This window comes from Triticum urartu, chromosome 2 (assembly GCF_003073215.2).
Source record: "Triticum urartu cultivar G1812 chromosome 2, Tu2.1, whole genome shotgun sequence".
Taxonomy (NCBI): Eukaryota; Viridiplantae; Streptophyta; class Magnoliopsida; order Poales; family Poaceae; genus Triticum; species Triticum urartu.
This window is the reverse complement of record NC_053023.1, coordinates 752,765,335-752,785,499: the sequence shown is the minus strand read 5'-3', so window position 1 is coordinate 752,785,499 and position 20,165 is coordinate 752,765,335.

The window sequence follows — 20,165 nt, the reverse complement described above, 5'->3', positions numbered from 1 at the left end:
TGCTTCCTGACCTTCTTCTTGACGGGCCGCGCATGAGGACAAACGGCAAGATGGTGCTCAATTACTTTCCTGGGAACACCGGGGATGTCAGACGGTTGCCACGCAAACACGTCGACGTTCACCCGCAGGAAAGCAATGAGCGCGCTTTCCTATTTAGGGTCAAGAGTGGCACTGATGGTGAAGGTACCACCAGTGTCGTCCTCCTTGGCGGACACCTTCTTGGTCTCTGGCGGAGCTGCCATTGTCTTCTTACACTTGCCGGTGGAGCTCGATGGTGCGTCCTCGACGGCAGCGCAGCACTCCGAAGAGGTGCGCTTGCCGGAGTGGGCATCAGAACTCTTGCCGGACTTGGTCTTCTTCTTCCCCCCGGGAGCTTCAACGGCAAGTGACTTGCGATCTGTTGCGGCTGCCGCTTCCCGGTAGATCTTGTCAGCGCAGATAAGAGCATCCTTCTTGTCGCCAGGGACAGAGATGACGCTTATCGGGCCTGGCATCTTCAGCATGTTGTATGCGTAGTGAGAGGCTGCCATGAACTTGGCGAGTGCTGGACGGCCGAGTATCCCATTGTAAGGCAATGGAAAATCGGCAACGTCAAAAGTGACCCTCTCAGTCCTGAAGTTCACCTCGTTGCCAAATGTTACTGGCAACGTGACCTTCCCCTTCGGCTTGCTCCTTCCCGGGTTGATTCCTTGGAATGTGCCGGTCTCTTCAAGCTCGCTGTCAGGGATCTGGAGTTTCTGGAGTACAGCGGAGGAGATCAGGTTCAAGCCGGCCCCGCCGTCAACTAGCATCTTAGTGACCTTGAGGTTGCGGATAGTTGGTGAAACCAACATCGGCAAGCACCCGACCACAGTTGTGCGATCAGGGTGGTCCTCAATATCAAAGATGATAGGCGTGCTGGACCATTTCAGAAGCTTGCGTGACTCGACAGGTGGTTCCGCCGCATTGACTTCCCGCACCCACTGCTTGAGTTGGCGGTGCGAAGTATGCAGAGAAGCACCGCCGTCAATGCACAAGACCTCTGTGACTTTCTGGAACTCCTGCTCACTGGTCTCGACATCATCCATGTCTTCGTCGTCGTCGTCATCTTCATCCTTGTCACGGCCGCGGGGAGGTCTGTCTCCTTGCCGCTGCTTGGCCTTGCCGCGGCGTCCTCCCCAGCCGGCGCGCTTCTTGCCAGATTCTCCAGCGCCTCCTTGGGCCCTCTCCTTGTCGCGTTGCTCGTATTCAGCCTTTTGCTGCTGGACAAGCTGCTCGACCTTCCTGCAGCTCTGGAGGTCATGGCCCTTGGTGCCGTGGATCTTGCAGTACTGCTTGTCGGTGCCGTCCTGCTTGTCGGCGACCGCTACAGTCTGGCAGTTGGTGCATGCGGCAATCTCCTTGCCGAAGCTACCAGCTTTGGCTTTGTTGGCGCCACCTTCGTTGCCGGACTGCTCAACGACTAGCACATCTTTGCCTTTCTTCTTCCTGTTGTTCCACCGCCGGTTTTTCTTTGCCGGGGCAGCATCCTCGCTGTCAGATCCTCCTGCTCCTGTACTCTCTCCGGGGAGTTTCCTCCCTTCCTCAGCACGTGCACACTTGTCGGCTAGGGCATACAGCTCACTGACGTCTCTGATCTTGCACATCGCCATCTCCTCCCTCATCCTGCGGTTACGCACGTTCTGATGGAACGCGCTGATGACCGTGACAGGGTGGACATCTGGGATGTTGTGCTGTACACGGCTGAATCTCTGAATGTACTTGCGCAGGGGCTCTCCTTCCTTCTGGGCGAGCAGATGAAGGTCACTCTCTTGGCCATGAGGTTTGTGGCCGCCTGTAAAGGCGCCGACAAACTGATGGCATAGGTCTGCCCAGGAGGATATGGAGTTGTCCGGCAAATGCATGAGCCAGGACCTGACGTTGGGCTTGAGCACCAGCGGGAAGTAGTTGGCAAGGATCTTGTCGTCCCGCCCCTCGGCAGCTTGCACCGCGATGGTGTAGATGCTGAGGAACTCCGACGGATGCGACTTGCCGTCGTACTTCTCTGGTACGTCTGGCTTGAAATTCTTCTTGCTGGGCCACTGGACTTGCCGCAGCTCACGAGTAAACGCAGGGCAACCTACCGTGTACGGCAAGTCGCCTGGTTCCCCTGGCGCATGCATGTCGACAGAGGGCCCAGCGCGCTAGTCTGATTGACGCCGCGCTTCTCTTCGGCGCTCGATGCGAGTACGAGCGTCTTCTTGCTGTCGTTCGCGAAGAACTTGGCGTTGATCGCGACGAGCTCGTGGATCTGATGACGCGGTGGAGTCGCTGTCAAGGTGGATCCGGCGAGTCGGCGATCTTGGCCTTCGGGGCGGAGAGTGCACAGTGGTTGCACCCCCATCGGTCTTGTCGCTACCGGCTCGTGCCTGGCTGACTTGTCGCGGCTGCGACGTGCTCGGCTGCCGTTGAGTGTCACCGTTGGCGAAGCCGATGAGACTCTGAATGGTGGCCCTCCAGTCGTCGATCTTGTCTGCCGTTGGAGGGTAGTCCAGGAGCAGTTGAGCTCGCGCCAAAGCTTCTGCTGTAGTGGCGGGTGGCGGTGGCGAACGGTGCGAGGAGCGGGATATGCTCGGACTTCTAACTATGTTAGAAGGAGCAGTATCCCGTCCAGGCGACCGTGCCTCGCCCGTGCCAGCATGTTGGCGTGCATGCTGGTCTTGAGCACTCCAAGATCCACCAGCTCGATCTTGGTCCAGCAAACGCATGGTACCGTGAGTACCATGATGCTGCCGGTCCCGCGCCTCCTGAGATGGGCGCGGTGCATGTACGGATGCCGAGGTCTTGGAGTGCGCCCGGTCGTTGTGGGAGCCGTCTACGCCGCCGATGGGCAGCGCAGCCTTGTCCTTGGACCTGGCAGCACCGTGAGCTACCTCGTCGACGCCCGTTCTTCCGCCGGCGTCTGCCCCATCAGCCGTTTGCTCCGGCGGTGGTGGGTTCGGCGCGGACGGAGCAACCGCCTCTGAAGCCTTCTTCTTCGGCGGCATGTCGATGAAGATGATGAAGATCTAGCTCGTGTGAATGCCGGATCTGGTTCACACAACCTCGGCACCCCTACCTGGCGCGCCAAAGATGTCGGGGTACTGACCCACGAGCACCTATGGGACCGGCGGACCGAGTCCCTTTCGGTTCGGCGGGGGCGAGGGTCGCACGAAGAGCGGATTGAGGCGAAGCACACGAGCAGTTTACCCAGGTTCGGGCCGCACGGATGCGTAAAACCCTACTCCTGCTTTGTGGTTTGTATTGAGTTCTTGCTCGGGAGCGCGGAGTGCTACAGTACACCCTAGCAGCTAACGAGACCGAGCGTGAGTGTTCTATTCCTCCCCCCCCCCTTTCCACGTTGCGCATGGGCCTCCTTTTATATGCTCAAGGGGTCACCGACAGGTGGCAACGTAGACAAGGGTAAAAATGGAAAGGTGTTGCGGTTGGTACAGCTACCTGCTACAGTGTATCATACCTAACCCTGACGGCAGGGGACAAGGGCATTAAATGCCCGTCTGCGTCGCCCAAATAGTGCAAAAGGGACCGTCAGGCACGCCACCGCTCGCCACGATGGCAATCTTGTCAGCGCCGCTTGCCACCGCGCACCGCTGGCTGCACAGCCCGCCACGTACGCCTGGAAGGGTCCCAGAGCGACACGTTGGTGGATGTGCTGGAGTGCGGACACAGAGTGGTGGCTTGCCGTGGCAAGTGCCTTGCCGCGGTCGTTGTCTTGTCGCGTCCGGGAGCTTGTTGCTCACCGGGCCTTGCCGGGACGCGTGGCGCGTCGCGGCAAGTTCCTTGAGATGCCTTGGTTGGCCTTCCCGGCAAGCTCCTCTTGCCGGGGTCTTGTCTCCTTGGCTTGGATACTTTGTCCTTGAATGGCTCCAAAGGAACCACGGAGGACCTTGGCGGTCACCCGGCAAGCCTTGCCGCGGGATGCTGCGACTGCCCGTGCACGAGTTCGGGATACTAGGGTACCCCTACTCTAGTACTCCGACAAAAGGGGTTGTCAATTCCTTCACGGTCACTTACGAGAGTGAGATCTGATAGAGATAATAATGATAAGATAAATATTTTTGGTATTTTTATGATATAGATTGAAAGTAAAGATTGCAAAGTAAAATAGATTGGAAACTTATATGGTGAAAGATAGACCCAGGGGCCATAGGTTTCACTAGTGGCTTCTCTCTAGATAGCATAAGTATTACGGTGGGTGAACGAACTACTGTCGAGAAATTGATAGAAAAGTGAATAATTATGAGAATCTCTAGGCATGATCATGTATATAGGCATCACGTCCGTGACAACTAGACCGACTCCTGCCTGCATCTACTACTATTACTCCACACATCGACCTCTATCCAGCATGCATCTAGGGTATTAAGTTCATAAGAACAGAGTAACGCATTATGTAAGATGACATGATGTAGACGGATAAACTCAAGCAATATGATATAAACCCCATCTTTTTATCCTCGATGGCAACAATACAATATGTGTGGTTTCCCTTTCTGTCACTGGGATCGAGCACCGCAAGATTGAACTCAAAGCTAAGCACTTCTCCCATTGCAAGAAAGGTCAATCTAGTAGGCCAAACCAAACTGATAATTCGAGAGACTTGCAAAGATAACCAATCATGCATAAAAGATTTCAGAGAAGAATCAAATATTGTTCATAGATAGACTTGATCATAAACCCACAATTCATCGGATCTCGACAAACACACCGCAAAAGGAGTTACATCGAATAGATCTCCAAGAAGATCAAGGAGAACTTTGTATTGAGATCCAAAGAGAGAGAAGAAGCCATCTATCTAATAACTATGGACCCGAAGGTCTGAAGTAAACTACTCACACATCATCGGAGGGGCCATGGAGTTGATGTAGAGGCCCTCCGTGATCGATGCCCCTTCCGGTGGAGCTCCGGAAAAGGCCCCAAGATGGGATCTGTTGGGTACAGAAGGTTGCGGCAGTGGAAATAGGGTTTCATGGTACTCCTGGATGTTTTCGAGGTATGTGAACATATATAGGAGGAAGAAGTAGGTCGGTTGAGCCACGAGGGGGAGGGCACGCCCATGGGGGTAGGCGCGCCCTCCTACCTCGTGGACTCCTCGTATGTTTCTTGACGTCCAGTCCAAGTCCTCTAGATCACGTTTGTTCCAGAAATCACGCTCCTAAGGTTTCATTCCATTTGGATTCCGTTTGATATTCCTTTTCTGCGGAACACTGAAATGGGCAAAAAAACAGCAATTTGCACTGGGCCTTGGGTTAATAGGTTAGTCCCAAAAATAATATAAAAGTGTAAAATAAAGCCCATTGACATCCAAAACAGATAATATAATAGCATGGAACAATAAAAAATTATAGATACGTTGGAGACGTATCAAGCTTCCCCAAGCTTAATTCCTGCTCGCCCTCGAGTAGGTAAATGATAAAAACAGAATTTTTGATGTGGAATGCTTTCTAGCATGTTCTTCAATGTATTTTTCTCTATTGTGGCATGAATGTTCAGATCCGAAAGATTCAAGATAAAAGTTTATTGTTGACATAAAAATAGTAATACTCCAAGTATGCTAATCAAGCAATTATGTCTTATCAAAATACCATAGCCAAAGAAAACTTATCCCTACAAAATCATATAGTTTGGCCATGCTTCATTTTTGTCACACAAAATGCTCCCATCATGCACAACCCCGATGACAAGCCAAGCAATTGTTTCATACTTAGCCTTTTCAAACTCTTTCAACTTTTACGCAATATATGAGCATGATACATGGACATAGCACTATGGGTGGAATAGAATATGATGATTGAGGTTGTGTGAGAAGACAAAAAAGGGATAAAGTCTCACATTGACGCGGCTAATCAATGGACTATGGAGATGCCCACCGATTGATGTCAATGCAAGGAGTAGGGATTGTCATGCAACGAATGCACTAGAGCTATAAATATATGAAAGCTCATCAAAGAAACTAAGTGGGTGTGCATCCAACTTGCTTGCTCGTGAAGACCTAGGGCATTTGAGGAAGCCCATCATTGGAATATACAAGCCAAGTTCTATAATGAAAAATTCCCACTAGTATATGAAAGTGACAAAATAAGAGACACTCTATCATAAAGATCATGGTGCTACTTTGAAGCACAAGTGTGGAAAAAGGATAGTAACATTGTCCCTTCTCTCTTTTTCTCTCATTCTTTTTTTTGTTTGGGACTTCTCTTCTCTTTTTATGGCCTCTTTTTTCGTCCGAAATCTCATCCCGACTTGTGGGGGAATCATAGTCTCCATCATCCTTTCCTCACATGGGACAATGCTCTAATGATGATCATCACACTTTTATTTACTTACAACTCAAGAATTACAAGTCGATACTTAGAACAAAATATGACTCTATGTTAATGCCTCCGGCGGTGTACCGGGATTGCGATGAATCAAGAGTGACATGTATGAAAAATTAAGCATGGTGGCTTTGCCACAAATACGATGTCAACTACATGATCATGCAAAGCAATATGACAATGATGATGCGTGTCATAATAAATGGAATGGAAAGTTGCATGGCAATATATCTCGGAATGGCTATGGAAATGCCATAATAGGTAGGTATGGTGGCTGTTTTGAGGAATTTATAAGTAGGCTTATGTGTGATATAGCGTACCATATCATGGGGTTTGGATGCACCGGCGAAGTTTGGACAGTTTGGACCAACTCTCAAGGTGAGAATGGCCAATGCACAGTACCGAAGAGGCTAGCAATGATGGAAGGGTGAGAGTGCGTATAATCCATGGACTCAACATTAGTCATAAAGAACTCACATACTTATTGCAAAAATCTACAAGTCATCAAAACCAAGCACTACGCGCATGCTCCTAGGGGGGATAGATTGGTAGGAAAAGACCATCGCTCATCCCCGACCGCCACTCATAAGGAAAGCAATCAAAGAACACCCCATGATTCAAATTTGTCACACAACGTTTACCATACATGCATGCTACGGGACTTGCCAATGTCAACACAAGTATTCATCAATTTCACAATTACTCAACTAGCACACCTCTAATATTACCACCTTTATATCTCAAAACAACTATCAAGCATCCAACTTCTCTTAGCATTTAAAATTTATAACCAAAGTGAATTACCATGCTGTTCTAAAGGACTCTCAAAATGACATAAGTGAAGCATGAGAGATCAATTATTTCTATAAAATATAACCACCGCCGTGCTCTAAAAGATATAAGTGAAGCACTAGAGCAAAAATTATCCAACTCAAAAGATATAAGTGAAGCACATAGAGTATTCTAATAAATTCCAATTCATGTGTGTCTCTCCCAAAAGGTGTTTACATCAAGGATGATTCTGGTAAACTAAAACACAAAGACTCAAATCATACAAGACGCTCCAAGCAAAACACATATCATGTGGCGAATAAAAATATAGCTCCAAGTAAAGTTACCGATGGACGAAGATGAAAGAGGGGATGCCTTCCGGGGCATCCCAAAGCTTAGGCTTTTGGTTGTCCTTGGATTTTACCTTGGGGTACCTTGGGCATCCCAAGCTTAGGTTCTTGCCACTCCTTGTTCCATAATCCATCAAATCTTTACCCAAAACTTGAAAACTTCACAACACAAAACTTAAAGAAAAATCTTGTGAGCTCCGTTAGTAAAAGAAAATAAACCACCACTTCAAGATACTGTAATGAAATCATTATTTATTTATCTGGGTGTTAAACCTACTGTATTCCGACTTTTCTATGGTTCATAAACTCTATTACTAGCCATAGATTCATCAAAATAAGCAAACAACACATGAAAAACAGAATCTATCAAAAACAGAACAGTCTGTAGTAATCTGTAGGTTTCGGATACTTCTGGAACCCCAAAAATTATAAAATAAAATTTTGGAAGTGAGGAATTTATCTATTAATCATCTTCAAAAAGAATTAACTAAATATAACTCTCCAGTAGAAAATGGCAGCAAATCTCGCGGGCGCTAAAGTTTCTGTTTTTTACAGCAAGATCGCAAAGACTTTCCCCAAGTCTTCCCAAAAGTTCTACTTGTCACAAACACTAATTAAAAGCATAAAACCACATCTAAACAGAGGCTAGATGAATTATTTATTACTAAACAGAATCAAAAAGCAAGAAAAAAATTGGGTTGCCTCCCAACAAGCGCTATCGTTTAATGCCCCTAGCTAGGCATAAACGCAAGGATAGATCTAGGTATTATAATCTTTGGTATGCAATCTATAAGTGGCTCTCATAGTAGATTCATAAGGTAATTTAATTTTCTTTCTAGGAAAGTGTTCCATGCCCTTCCTTAACGGAAATTGGAATCTAATATTCCCTTCCTTCATATCAATAATTGCACCAATCGTTCTAAGGAAAGGTCTACCAAGAATAATAGGACATGTAGGATTGCAATCTATCTCAAGGACAATGAAATCTACGGGCACATAATTCCTATTTGCCACAATAAGAACATCATTAATTCTTCCCATAGGTTTCTTAATGGTGGAATCCGCAAGATGCAAGTTTAAAGAACAATCATCAAATTCACGGAAACCTAGAAAATCACACAAAGTTTTAGGAATCGTGGAAACACTAGCACCCACATCACATAAAGCAAAGCATTCATGATCCTTAATCTTAATTTTAATAGTAGGTTCCCACTCATCATGAAGTTTTCTCAGGATATAAACTTCCAATTCAAGCTTTTCTTCATAAGATTGCATTAAAGCATCGAAGATATGTTTAGTAAAAGCTTTATTTTGACTATAAGCATATCACACAAATAAACAAAGTTGTTTAGATGGGTAGCGACATCTTCACTAGGAAGGCCGGAAAACGGATCTTTCATGGCAAGATTCAGCAAGGCAGCATTAATTTCAAAAGATTCAGAATCGGTAAGAGGAGCAATCGGAGTGCTAATAAAATCATTATTGTTGGTATTGGAAAAGTCACACAATTTAGTATTATCTTGAGCCATCGTGACGAGCAAGCAATCCAACACACAAGCAAACAAGAAACAAGCAAAAAGAGGCGAGAAGGGGAACAGAAAAAGAGGGCGAATAAAATGGCAAGGGTGAAGTGGGGGAGAGGAAAACGAGAGTCAAATGGCAAATAATGTAAAGCGAGGGATAAAAGTTGCTGATGGGTACTTGGTATGTCTTGACTTGAGCGTAGACTCCCCAGCAACGGCGCCAGAAATCCTTGTTGCTACCTTTTGAGCACTGCATTGGTTTTCCCTTGAAGAGTAAAGGCTGATGCAGCAAAGTAGCGTAAGTATTTCCCTCAGTTTTTGAGAAGCAAGGTATCAATCCAGCAGGAGGCCACACGCAAGTCCCTCGTACCTACACAAACAAATAAGAACCTCGAAACCAACATGATAAAGGGGTTGTCAATCCCTTCACGGTCACTTACGAGAGTGAGATCTGATAGGGACAATAATGATAAGATAAATATTTTTGGTATTTTTATGATATATATTGAAAGTAAAGATTGCAAAGTAAAATAGATTGGAAACTTATATGATGGAAGATAGACCTGGGGGCCATAGGTTTCACTAGTGGCTTCTCTCAAGATAGCATAAGTATTATGATGGGTGAACGAATTGTTGTCGAGCAATTGATAGAAAAGCGAATAATTATGAGAATATCTAGGCATGATCATGTATATAGGCATCACGTCCGTGACAAGTAGACCGACTCCTACCTGCATCTACTACTATTACTCCACACATCGACCGCTATCCAGTATGCATCTAGAGTATTAAGTTCATAAGAACAGAGTAACGCATTAGGTAAGATGGCATGATGTAGAGGGATAAACTCAAGCAATATGATATAAACCCCATCTTTTTATCCTCGATGGCAACAATACAATATGTATCGTTTCCCTTTCTGTCACTGGGATCGAGCACTGCAAGATTGAACCAAAGATAAGCACTTCACCCATTGCAAGAAAGATTAATCTAGTAGGCCAAACCAAACTGATAATTTGAAGAGACTTGCAAAGATAACCAATCATGCATAAAAGATTTCAGAGAAGAATCAAATATTGTTCATAGATAGACTTGATCATAAACCCACAATTCATCAGATCTCGACAAACACACCGCAAAAAGAGTTACATTGAATAGATCTCCAAGAAGATCAAGGAGAACTTTGTATTGAGATCCAAAGAGAGAGAAGAAGCCATCTAGCTAATAACTATGGACCCGAAGCTCTGAAGTAAACTACTCACACATCATCGGAGGGGCCATGGAGTTGATGCAGAGGCCCTGCGTGATCGATGCCCCCTCCGGTGGAGCTCCGGAAATGGCCCCAAGATGGGATCTCTTGGGTACAGAAGGTTGCGGCGGTGAAAATAGGGTTTCGTGGTGCTCCTGGATGTTTTCGGGGTATGTGAACATATATAGGAGGAAGAAGTAGGTCGGTTGAGCCACGAGGGGGTAGGGCGCGCCTAGGGGGTAGGTGCGCCCCCTGCCTCATGGACTCCTCGTATGTTTCTTGACATCCACTCCAAGTCCTCTGGATCACGTTTGTTCCAAAAATCACTCTCCCGAAGGTTTCATTCCGTTTGGACTCCGTTTGATATTCCTTTTCTGTGAAACACTGAAATAGGCAAAAACAGCAATTTGCACTGGGCCTTGGGTTAATAGGTTAGTCCCAACTAACAATATAAAAGTGTAAAATAAAGCCCATAAACATCCAAAACAGATAATATAATAGCATGGAACAATAAAAAAATTTAGATTCGTTGGAGACGTATCAATCATCAAGTTTCTTGGACCAATTCTTCCTAGATCTATTAACAGTCTTTTGCAAAATTAATTTAAGCTCTCTATTGCTCAGTTCTACTTGACCACTAGACTGTGGGTGATAAGGAGATGCAATTCTATGATTAACATCATACTTAGCAAGCATTTTACGGAAAGCACCATGAATAAAATGTGAACCACCATCAGTCATTAAATATCTAGGGACTCCAAATCTCGAAAAAATAACTTCTTTAAGCATCTTAATAGAGGTGTTATGATCAGCATTACTAGTTGGAATAGCTTCTACCCACTTAGTAACATAATCAACAGCAACTAAGATATGAGTATACCCATTAGAGGAAGGAAACGGTCCCATATAATCAAAGCCCAAACATCAAATGGTTCAATAACAAGTGAATAATTCATAGGCATTTCTTGACGTCTACTAATATTACCAATTCTTTGACATTCATCACAAGACAAGACAAACTTACGGGCATCCTTGAAGAGAGTATGCCAATAACAACCGGATTGCAATACCTTATGTGCAGTTCTGTCTCCAGCATGGTGTCCTCCATAAGCCTCGGAGTGACACTTGTGTAGGATCTGTTCCTGTTCATGCCCAGGTACACAACGTCTAATGACACCATCTAATCCTTCTTTATAAAGGTGTGGGTCATCCCAAAAGTAATGTCTTAAATCATAGAAGAACTTTTTCTTTTGCTGGTATGTGAAACTAGGTGGTATAAACTTAGCAACAATATGATTAGCATAATTAGCATACCATGGAGCAGTACGAGAAGCATTTATGACAACTAATTGTTCATCAGGAAAGCTATCATCAATAGGTAGTGGGTCATCAAGGACATTCTCTAACCTAGACAAGTTGTCTGCAACGGGGTTCTCAGCTCCCTTTCTATCAATAATATGTAAATCAAATTCTTGTAGCAAGAGGACACATCTAATAAGTCTAGGTTTAGCATCTTTCTTTTCCATAAGATATTTAATAGCAGCACGATCAGTGTGAACAGTTACTTTAGAATCAACTATATAAGGTCTGAAGTTAGCACAAGCAAATACAACTGCTAAAAATTCCTTTTCAATAGTAGCATAATTTCTTCGGGCATTGTCTAGAGTTTTACTAGCATATTGGATAACATTTAATTTTTTATCAACCCTTTGTCCTAGAACAGCCCCTACAGCCTAATCACTAACATCACACATAATTTCAAATGGTAAATTCCAATCAGGAGGTTGAACAATAGGTGCAGAAATCAAAGCTTTCTTAAGTATTTCAAATGCTTATACACAATCATCATCAAAGACAAAAGGAACATCTTTTTGTAAGAGATTAGTCAGAGGCCTAGAAATTTTAGAGAAGTCCTTAATGAACCTCCTAAAAACCGGAATGACCAATGAAACTTCTTATACCTTTAATGTCCTTAGGACACGGCATCTTTTCAATAGCATCAACTTTAGCTTTATCAACTTCAATACCTCTTTCAGAAATTTTATGCCCCAAGACAATACCTTCATTAACCATAAAGTGGCACTTCTCCCAATTCAAGACAAGATTAGTTTCTTCACATCTCTGCAAAACTCGATCAAGGTTGCTTAAGAAATCATCAAAAGAAGTTCCATATACGGAGAAATCATCCATGAAAACCTCAACAATCTTTTCACAGAAGTCAGAGAATATAGCAGTCATACATCTTCGAAAGGTAGCAGGTGCATTGCATAAACCAAAAGGCATACGTCTATAAGCAAAGGTACCGAAAGGGCAAGTAAAAGTTGTCTTTTCTTGATCCTCTTTTGACACAGCTATTTGAGAGAAACCAGAATAACCATCTAGAAAGCAAAAATGTGTATGTTTGGATAATCTTTCTAGCATTTGATCAATAAAAGGTAAAGGGTAATGATCCTTTTTAGTAGCTTTATTTAATTTGCAGAAATCAATTACCATTTTATAATTTGTAACAATTCTTTGTGGGATCATTTCATCTTTATCATTAGGAACAACAGTAATACATCCCTTCTTAGGGACACAATGGACAGGGCTTACCCACTGACTATCAGCAACGGGATAAATTATACCTACCTCCAGAAGCTTTAGTATTCCTTTTCTTACCACTACTTTCATCTTAGGATTTAACCATCATTGGTGATCAACAACCAGTTTCACGTCTTTCTCCAATTTTATTTTGTGCTGGCATGGAGTGGGACTAATGCCCTTAAGATCATCAAGTGTATATCCAATAGTAGCACGATGCTTCTTCAGAGTTTTCAATAATTTCTTTTCCTCATGCTCTGAAAGGTTAGCACTAATAATAACATGATATATCTCTTTCTCATCAAGATAAGCTATTTAAGAGAATCTGGTAAAGGTTTAAGCTCAAACACGGGATCACCCTTGGGTGAAGGAGGATCCCCTAGGATTTCAACAGGCAAGTTGTGTTTCAAAATAGGTCCCTGCTTAAAGAATACTTCATCTATTTCCCTTCTTTCATTCATAAACATATCATTTTCATTGTCTAGCAAATATTGTTCTAAACGATCACTAGGAGGCACGGCAATAGAAGCAAGACCGATAATTTAATCTTTACTAGGCAATTCTTTATCATGGGGTTGTCTACGAAATTTTGCAAAATTAAATTCATGAGACATATCCCCTAAACCAACAGATACAATATCCTTATTGCAGTCTATCTTAGCATTAACAGTATTCAAGAAGGGTCTACCAAATATAATGGGACAAAAGTTATCTTGTGGGGAACCAAGAACAAGAAAATCAGCAGGATATTTAAATTTCCCACACAAGACTTCAACATCTCTAACAATCCCAACTGGTGAAATAGTGTCTCTGTTGGCAAGCTTAATTGTACCATCAATTTCCTCTATCTCAGCAGGTGCAATATCATGCATAATTTCTTTATATAAGGAATGAGGTATTGCACTTGCACTAGCACCCATATCACATAAGCCATGATAGCAATGATCTCCTATTTTAACAGAAATAACAGGCATGCCTACAATAGGTCTATGTTTATTTTTAGTATCGGGTCTAGCAATTCTAGCAGATTCATCACAGAAGTAAATAACATGCCCATCAATATTATCGGCCAAGAGATCTTTAACCATAGAAACACTAGGTTCAACTTTAATTTGCTCAGAGGAAGTAGGTGTTCTAATATTACTCTTATGAACCATGGTTGAGGCTTTAGCATGATCCATTATTCTAACAGGGAAAGGTGGTATCTCAATATAAGCAGTAGGAACAATAGGATCATTATAAGTGATAGTCTTTTCTTCAACTTTAATAGGTGCAACTACTTTTACTTCAATAGGAGGCTTATATTTAAACCACTTCTCCTTAGGGAGATCAACATGAGTAGGAAAGGATTCACAGAAAGAAGCTACTATCTCAGAGTGAAGTCCATGTTTAGTGCTAAATTTACGGAAAGCATCAGTATCCATAAAATATTTAACACAATCAAACACAGATGTTATACCTGACTCCTTACCTTTATCGAGATCCCAATCTTCAGAGTTACGTTTAATTCTTTCCAATAAATCCCATTTGAATTCAATAGTCCTCGTCATAAAAAAGCCAGTACAAGAAGTATCGAGCATGGAGCAATTATCGAGAGAAAGTTGAGCATAAAAATTTTGAATAATAATTTCTATTGAGAGCTCATGATTGGGGCATGAATATAACATTGACTTAAGCCTCCCCCAAGCTTGAGCGATGCTTTCTCCTACGCGAGGCCAAAAATTATATATATAATTACGATCACGATGAACAAGATGCATAGGATAAAACTTCTGATCAAATTCCAATTTCAATCGGTTGTAGTTCCATGATCCCATATCATCACATAGCCTAAACCATGTCAACGGCTTTCCCTTCAAAGATAAAGGGAAGACCTTCTTATTGATAACATCCTCGGGCATACCTGCAAACTTAAATAATTCACAAACTTCATCCACATAGATTAGGTGCAAATCGGGATGTAATGTTCCATCACCTGTGAAAGGATTAGCTAGCAGTTTCTCTATCATACCCGAAGGAATTTCAAAGTAAACATTTTTAGTAGGTTCAGTAGGGTGAGGAGCAACTCTTTTCTCTACTGGTCGGGGTGAAGATACCCCAAACAAGCCCCTCAAAGGATTATGTTCCATAGTAACAAGTGACAGTAAATTTCAGCACACTATATAAATTTTTCCTTACCAAATTCCACCTACCAAAGGCGCTTCACTCCCCGGCAACGGCGCCAGAAAAGAGTCTTGATTACCCACAAGTGTAGGGGATCTATCGTAGTCCTTTCGATAAGTAAGAGTGTCGAACCCAATGAGGAGCAGAAGGAAATGATAAGCAGTTTTCAGTAAGGTATTCTCTGCAAGCACTGAAATTATCGATAACAGATAGTTTTGTGATAAGGTAATTTGTCATGGGTGGCAAGTAATAAAAGTAAATAAGGTGAAGCAAGATGGCCCAATCCCTTTTTGTAGCAAGGGACAAGCCTGGACAAACTCTTATATAAAGGAAAGCGCTCCCGAGGACACATGGGAATTATCGTCAAGCTAGTTTTCATCACGTTCATATGATTCACATTCAGTACTTTGGTAATTTGATATGTGGGTGGACCGGTGCTTGGGTATTGTACTTCATTGGACAAGCATCCCACTTATGATTAACCCCTATGCAAGCATCCGCACTACAACAGAAGTATTAAGGTAAACCTAACCATAGCATGAAACATATGGATCCACATCAGCCCCTTATGAAGCAACGCATAAACTAGGGTTTAAGCTTCTGTTACTCTAGCAACCCATCATCTACTTATTACTTCCCAATGCCCTCCTCTAGGCCCAAACAATGGTGAAGTGTCATGTAGTCGACGTTCACATGACACCACTAGAGGAAAGACAACATACATCTCATCAAAATATCGAATGAATACCAAATTCACATGACTACTTATAGCAAGACTTCTCGCATGTCCTCAGGAACAAACGTAACTAATCACAAATCATATTCATGTTCAAAATCAGAGGGGTATTAATATGCAAAATGGATCTGAACATATGATCTTCCACCAAGTAAACCAACTAGCATCAACTACAAGGAGTAATCAACACTACTAGCAACTCACAGGTACCAATCTGAGGCTTTGGGACAAAGATTGGATACAAGAGATGAACTAGGGTTTGAGATGATATGTTGATGGCGATTGACCCCCTCCTGATGAGAGGATCGTTGGTGGTGACGATGGTGATGATTTCCCCCTCCCGGAGAGAAGTTTCCCTGGCAGAACAGCTCCGCCGGAGCTCTAGATTGGTTCCGCCAAGGTTCCACCTCGTGGCGGCGGAGTGTCGTCCCGTGAGCTAGATTATGATTTTTTCCCTCAACGAAAGACTCCATATAGCCAAAGATGGGCATCAAAGGGCTGCCAGGGGGCCACGAGGCAGGGGGCGCGCCCAGGGGGTAGGGCGCGCCTCCCATCCTCGTGGACGGTGGGTGGCCCCCCTCTGGTACATCTTTCGCCCAATATTTTTTTTATATATTCTGAAACTTGCTCCAGTGAAGTTTCAGGACTTTTGGAGTTGTGAAGAATAGGTCTCTAATATTTTCTCCTTTTCTAGCCCAGAATTCCAGCTGCCGGCATTCTCCCACTTCATGTAAACATTGTAAAATAAGAGGGAATAGGCATAAGTATTGTGACATAATGTGTAATAACAGCCATAATGAAATAAATATCGATATAAAAGCATGATGCAAAATGGACGTATCAGTCATAAAAAACCAAGCATTACGTGCATGCTCCTAGGGGGATAGATTGGTAGGAAAAGACCATCGCTCATCCCCAGCCACCACTCATAAGGAAGACAATCAAATAACACCTCATGTTTCAAATCTGTTACACAATGGTTACCATACGTGCATGCTACGGGACTTGCAATCTTCAACACAAGTATTTCTCAAATTCACATCTACTCAACTAGCACAACTTTAATATCACCATCCTCATATCTCAAAACAATTATCAAGTATCAAAATTCTCATAGTATTCAATGCACTTTTTATGATAGTTTTTATTATACCAATCTTGGATGCCTATCATATTTGGACTAATTTTATAACCAAAGCAAATTACCATGCTGTTCTAAAAGACTCTCAAAATAATATAAATGAAGCATGAGAGATCAATAATTTCTATAAAATAAAACCACCACCGTGCTCTAAGATATATAAGTGAAGCACTGGGGCAAAATTACCTAGCTCAAAAGATATAACTGAAGCATATAGAGTATTCTAATAAATTCCAATTCATGTGTGTCCTTCCCAAAAGGTGTGTACAGAAAGGATGATTTTGGTAAACTAAAAGGCAAAGAATCAAATCATACAAGACGCTCCAAGCAAAACACATATCATGTGGTGAATAAAAATATAGCCTCAAGTAAAGTTACCGATGGAAGAAGACGAAAGAGGGGATGCCTTCCAGGGCATCCCCAAGCTTAGGCTTTTGGTTGTACTTGAATTTTACCTTGGGGTGCCTTGGGCATCCCCAAGCTTAGGCTCTTGCCACTCCTTATTCCATAATCCATCAAATCTTTACCCAAAACTTGAAAACTTCACAACACAAAGCTCAACAGAAAATCTCCTGAGCTCCGTTAGTATAAGCAAACAAACCACCACTTAAGGTACTGTAATTAACTCATTATTTATTTATATTGGTGTTAAACCTACTGTATTCCAACTTTTCTATGGATCATACCCTCCGATACTAGCCATAGGTTCATCAAAATAAGCAAACAACACACGGAAAACAGAATCTGTCAAAAACAGAACACTCTGTAGTAATCTGTAGGTTTCGCATACTTCTGTAACCCCAAAAATTCTGAAATAAATTAGTGGACGTGAGTAATTTGTCTATTAATCATCTGCAAAAAGAATCAACCTAATCTCACTCTCCCGTAAAAAATGGCAGCAAATCTCGTGAACGCTAAAGTTTCTGTTTTTTACAGCAAGATCGCAAAAACTTCCCCCAAGTCTTCCCAAAGGTTCTACTTGGCACAAACACTAATTAAAATCATAAAACCACATATAAGCAGAGTCTAGATGAATTATTTATTACTAAACAGAACCAAAAAGCAAGAAAAAAATAAAATTGGGTTGCCTCCCAACAAGCGCTATCGTTTAACGCCCCTAGCTAGGCATTGATAATTTCAATGATGCTCACATGAAAGACAAGAATTGAAGCACAAAGAGAGCATCATTAAACACATGAAAAACACATATAAGTCTAACGTACTTCCTATGCACAGACATCTTAAAGGCAAACATATTATCATAGCAAGGAAAAACTAGCATATGCAAGGAAGAGGAAAGAAACAATAGCAATCTCAACATAACGAGAGGTAATTTAGTAACATGAAAATTTCTACAATCATATTTTCCTCTCTCATAATAATTACATGTGGGATCATAAGAAAATTCAACAAAATATCTATAAAATAAAATATTTTCAACACGATCCACATGCATGCAAAGTTGACACTCTTCCAAAATAGTGTGATTAACATTAACTAAAGTCATGACCTCTCCAAACCCACTTTTATCGAAAATTTCATAAGATTGAACATTCTCCAAATATGTGGGATCTAAAATTTATACTCTTCCAAACCCACTTTCAATAATATTGCAAACACTATTATCAATCTCATATCCATCATGGGGCTTAAATAAATTTTCAAGATCATAAGAAGAATCACCCCAATCATGATCATTGCAACAAGTAGTGGACATAGCAAAACTAGCATCCCCAAGCTTAGGGTTTTGCATATTATTAGCACAACTGACATTAATAGAATTTATAATAACATCATCACAATCATGCTTTTCATCGAAGGAACCATCAAGTATGGGTGCAATAGCAACGATCTCATGTTTAACATAAGGTACTATAGCAAATTCATCTTCATAAATATTGGCATCATGTCCACAAGAATAGCAAGCATCATGTTCATCAAGGGATATTTCAATCAAATCATCGGAATCATAATTATCTATAGATTCATGCATATCATTATTTTCTTCCAAAGCAGCGGTCATTCTTTCAATAAATTCTTTGACATAGACATTATGAGCATAGTTTTCATAGCAATATTTAAGTATGCAAGGTTTTCAGATTCATAGAGAGTAATATCATACTTTTCAATCAAAGAAGCAACTTCATAAGCACCCTTAAAAGCGACAAATTCTTCAATTTGTTCGATATCGTAGTAACTATAAACAGCTTTTGCATAAGAAGATAAGATTTCATTATCATTAAACTCACATAGGTAGCGGAGGTGTTTTTTTAGGGTTCTTAGAGCAACAAGTAAAATCATAAATTCCACAAAGATTCCAAGTATAACACAACAATCTGTTTATTTGATCCCATAAGAGTCTCCCTTTTTCAGACAAACAGTGACGCACAAAATGAGCATGCTCTTCTAAAGATTTTCCATCAACTAGGCTAATTGGGGTTTCAGCATGAGCACATAAGGATCGAAGATGATCCAAGTAGAACACTTTAAGTGGATCCATATCAATCGATTTTAGCAAGCAAAGATGCAAGCAAATAGAAGGCACATGGAAACACAAACAAATATACATACGGGAAGAAGGCAAACAGAAAAAGGGCGAATAAAATGGCAAGGGTGAAGTGCGGGAGAGGAAAACGAGAGGTAAATGGCAAATAATGTAATGCGAGGGATAAGAGTTTGTGATGGGTACTTGGTATATCTTGACTTGCGCGTAGATCTCCCCGGCAACGGCGCCAGAAATCCTTCTTGCTACCTCTTGAGCACTGTGTTGGTTTTCCCTTGAAGAGGACAGGGTGATGCAGCAAAGTAGCATAAGTATTTCCCTCAGTTTTTGAGAACCAAGGTATCAATCCAGTAGGAGACTACACGCAAGTCCCTTGTACCTACACAAACAAATAAGAACCTCACAGCCAACGCGCTAAAGGGGTTGTCAATCCCTTCACGGTCACTTACGAGACTGAGATCTGATAGAGATAATAAGATAAATATTTTTGGTATTTTTATGATATAGATAGGAAAGTAAAGATTGCAAAATAAAATAGATTGGAAACTTGCATGATAAAATGTAGACCCGGGGGCCATAGGTTTCACTAGAGGTTTCTCTCAAGATAGCATAAGTATTACGATGGGTGAACAAATTACTGTCAAGCAATTGATAGAAAAGTGCATAATTATGAGAATATCTAGGCATGATCATGTATATAGGCATCACGTCTGTGACAAGTAGACCGAAACGATTCTTCATCTACTACTATTACTGACACATCGACCGCTATCCAGTATGCATCTAGAGTATTAAGTTCATAAGAACAGAGTAA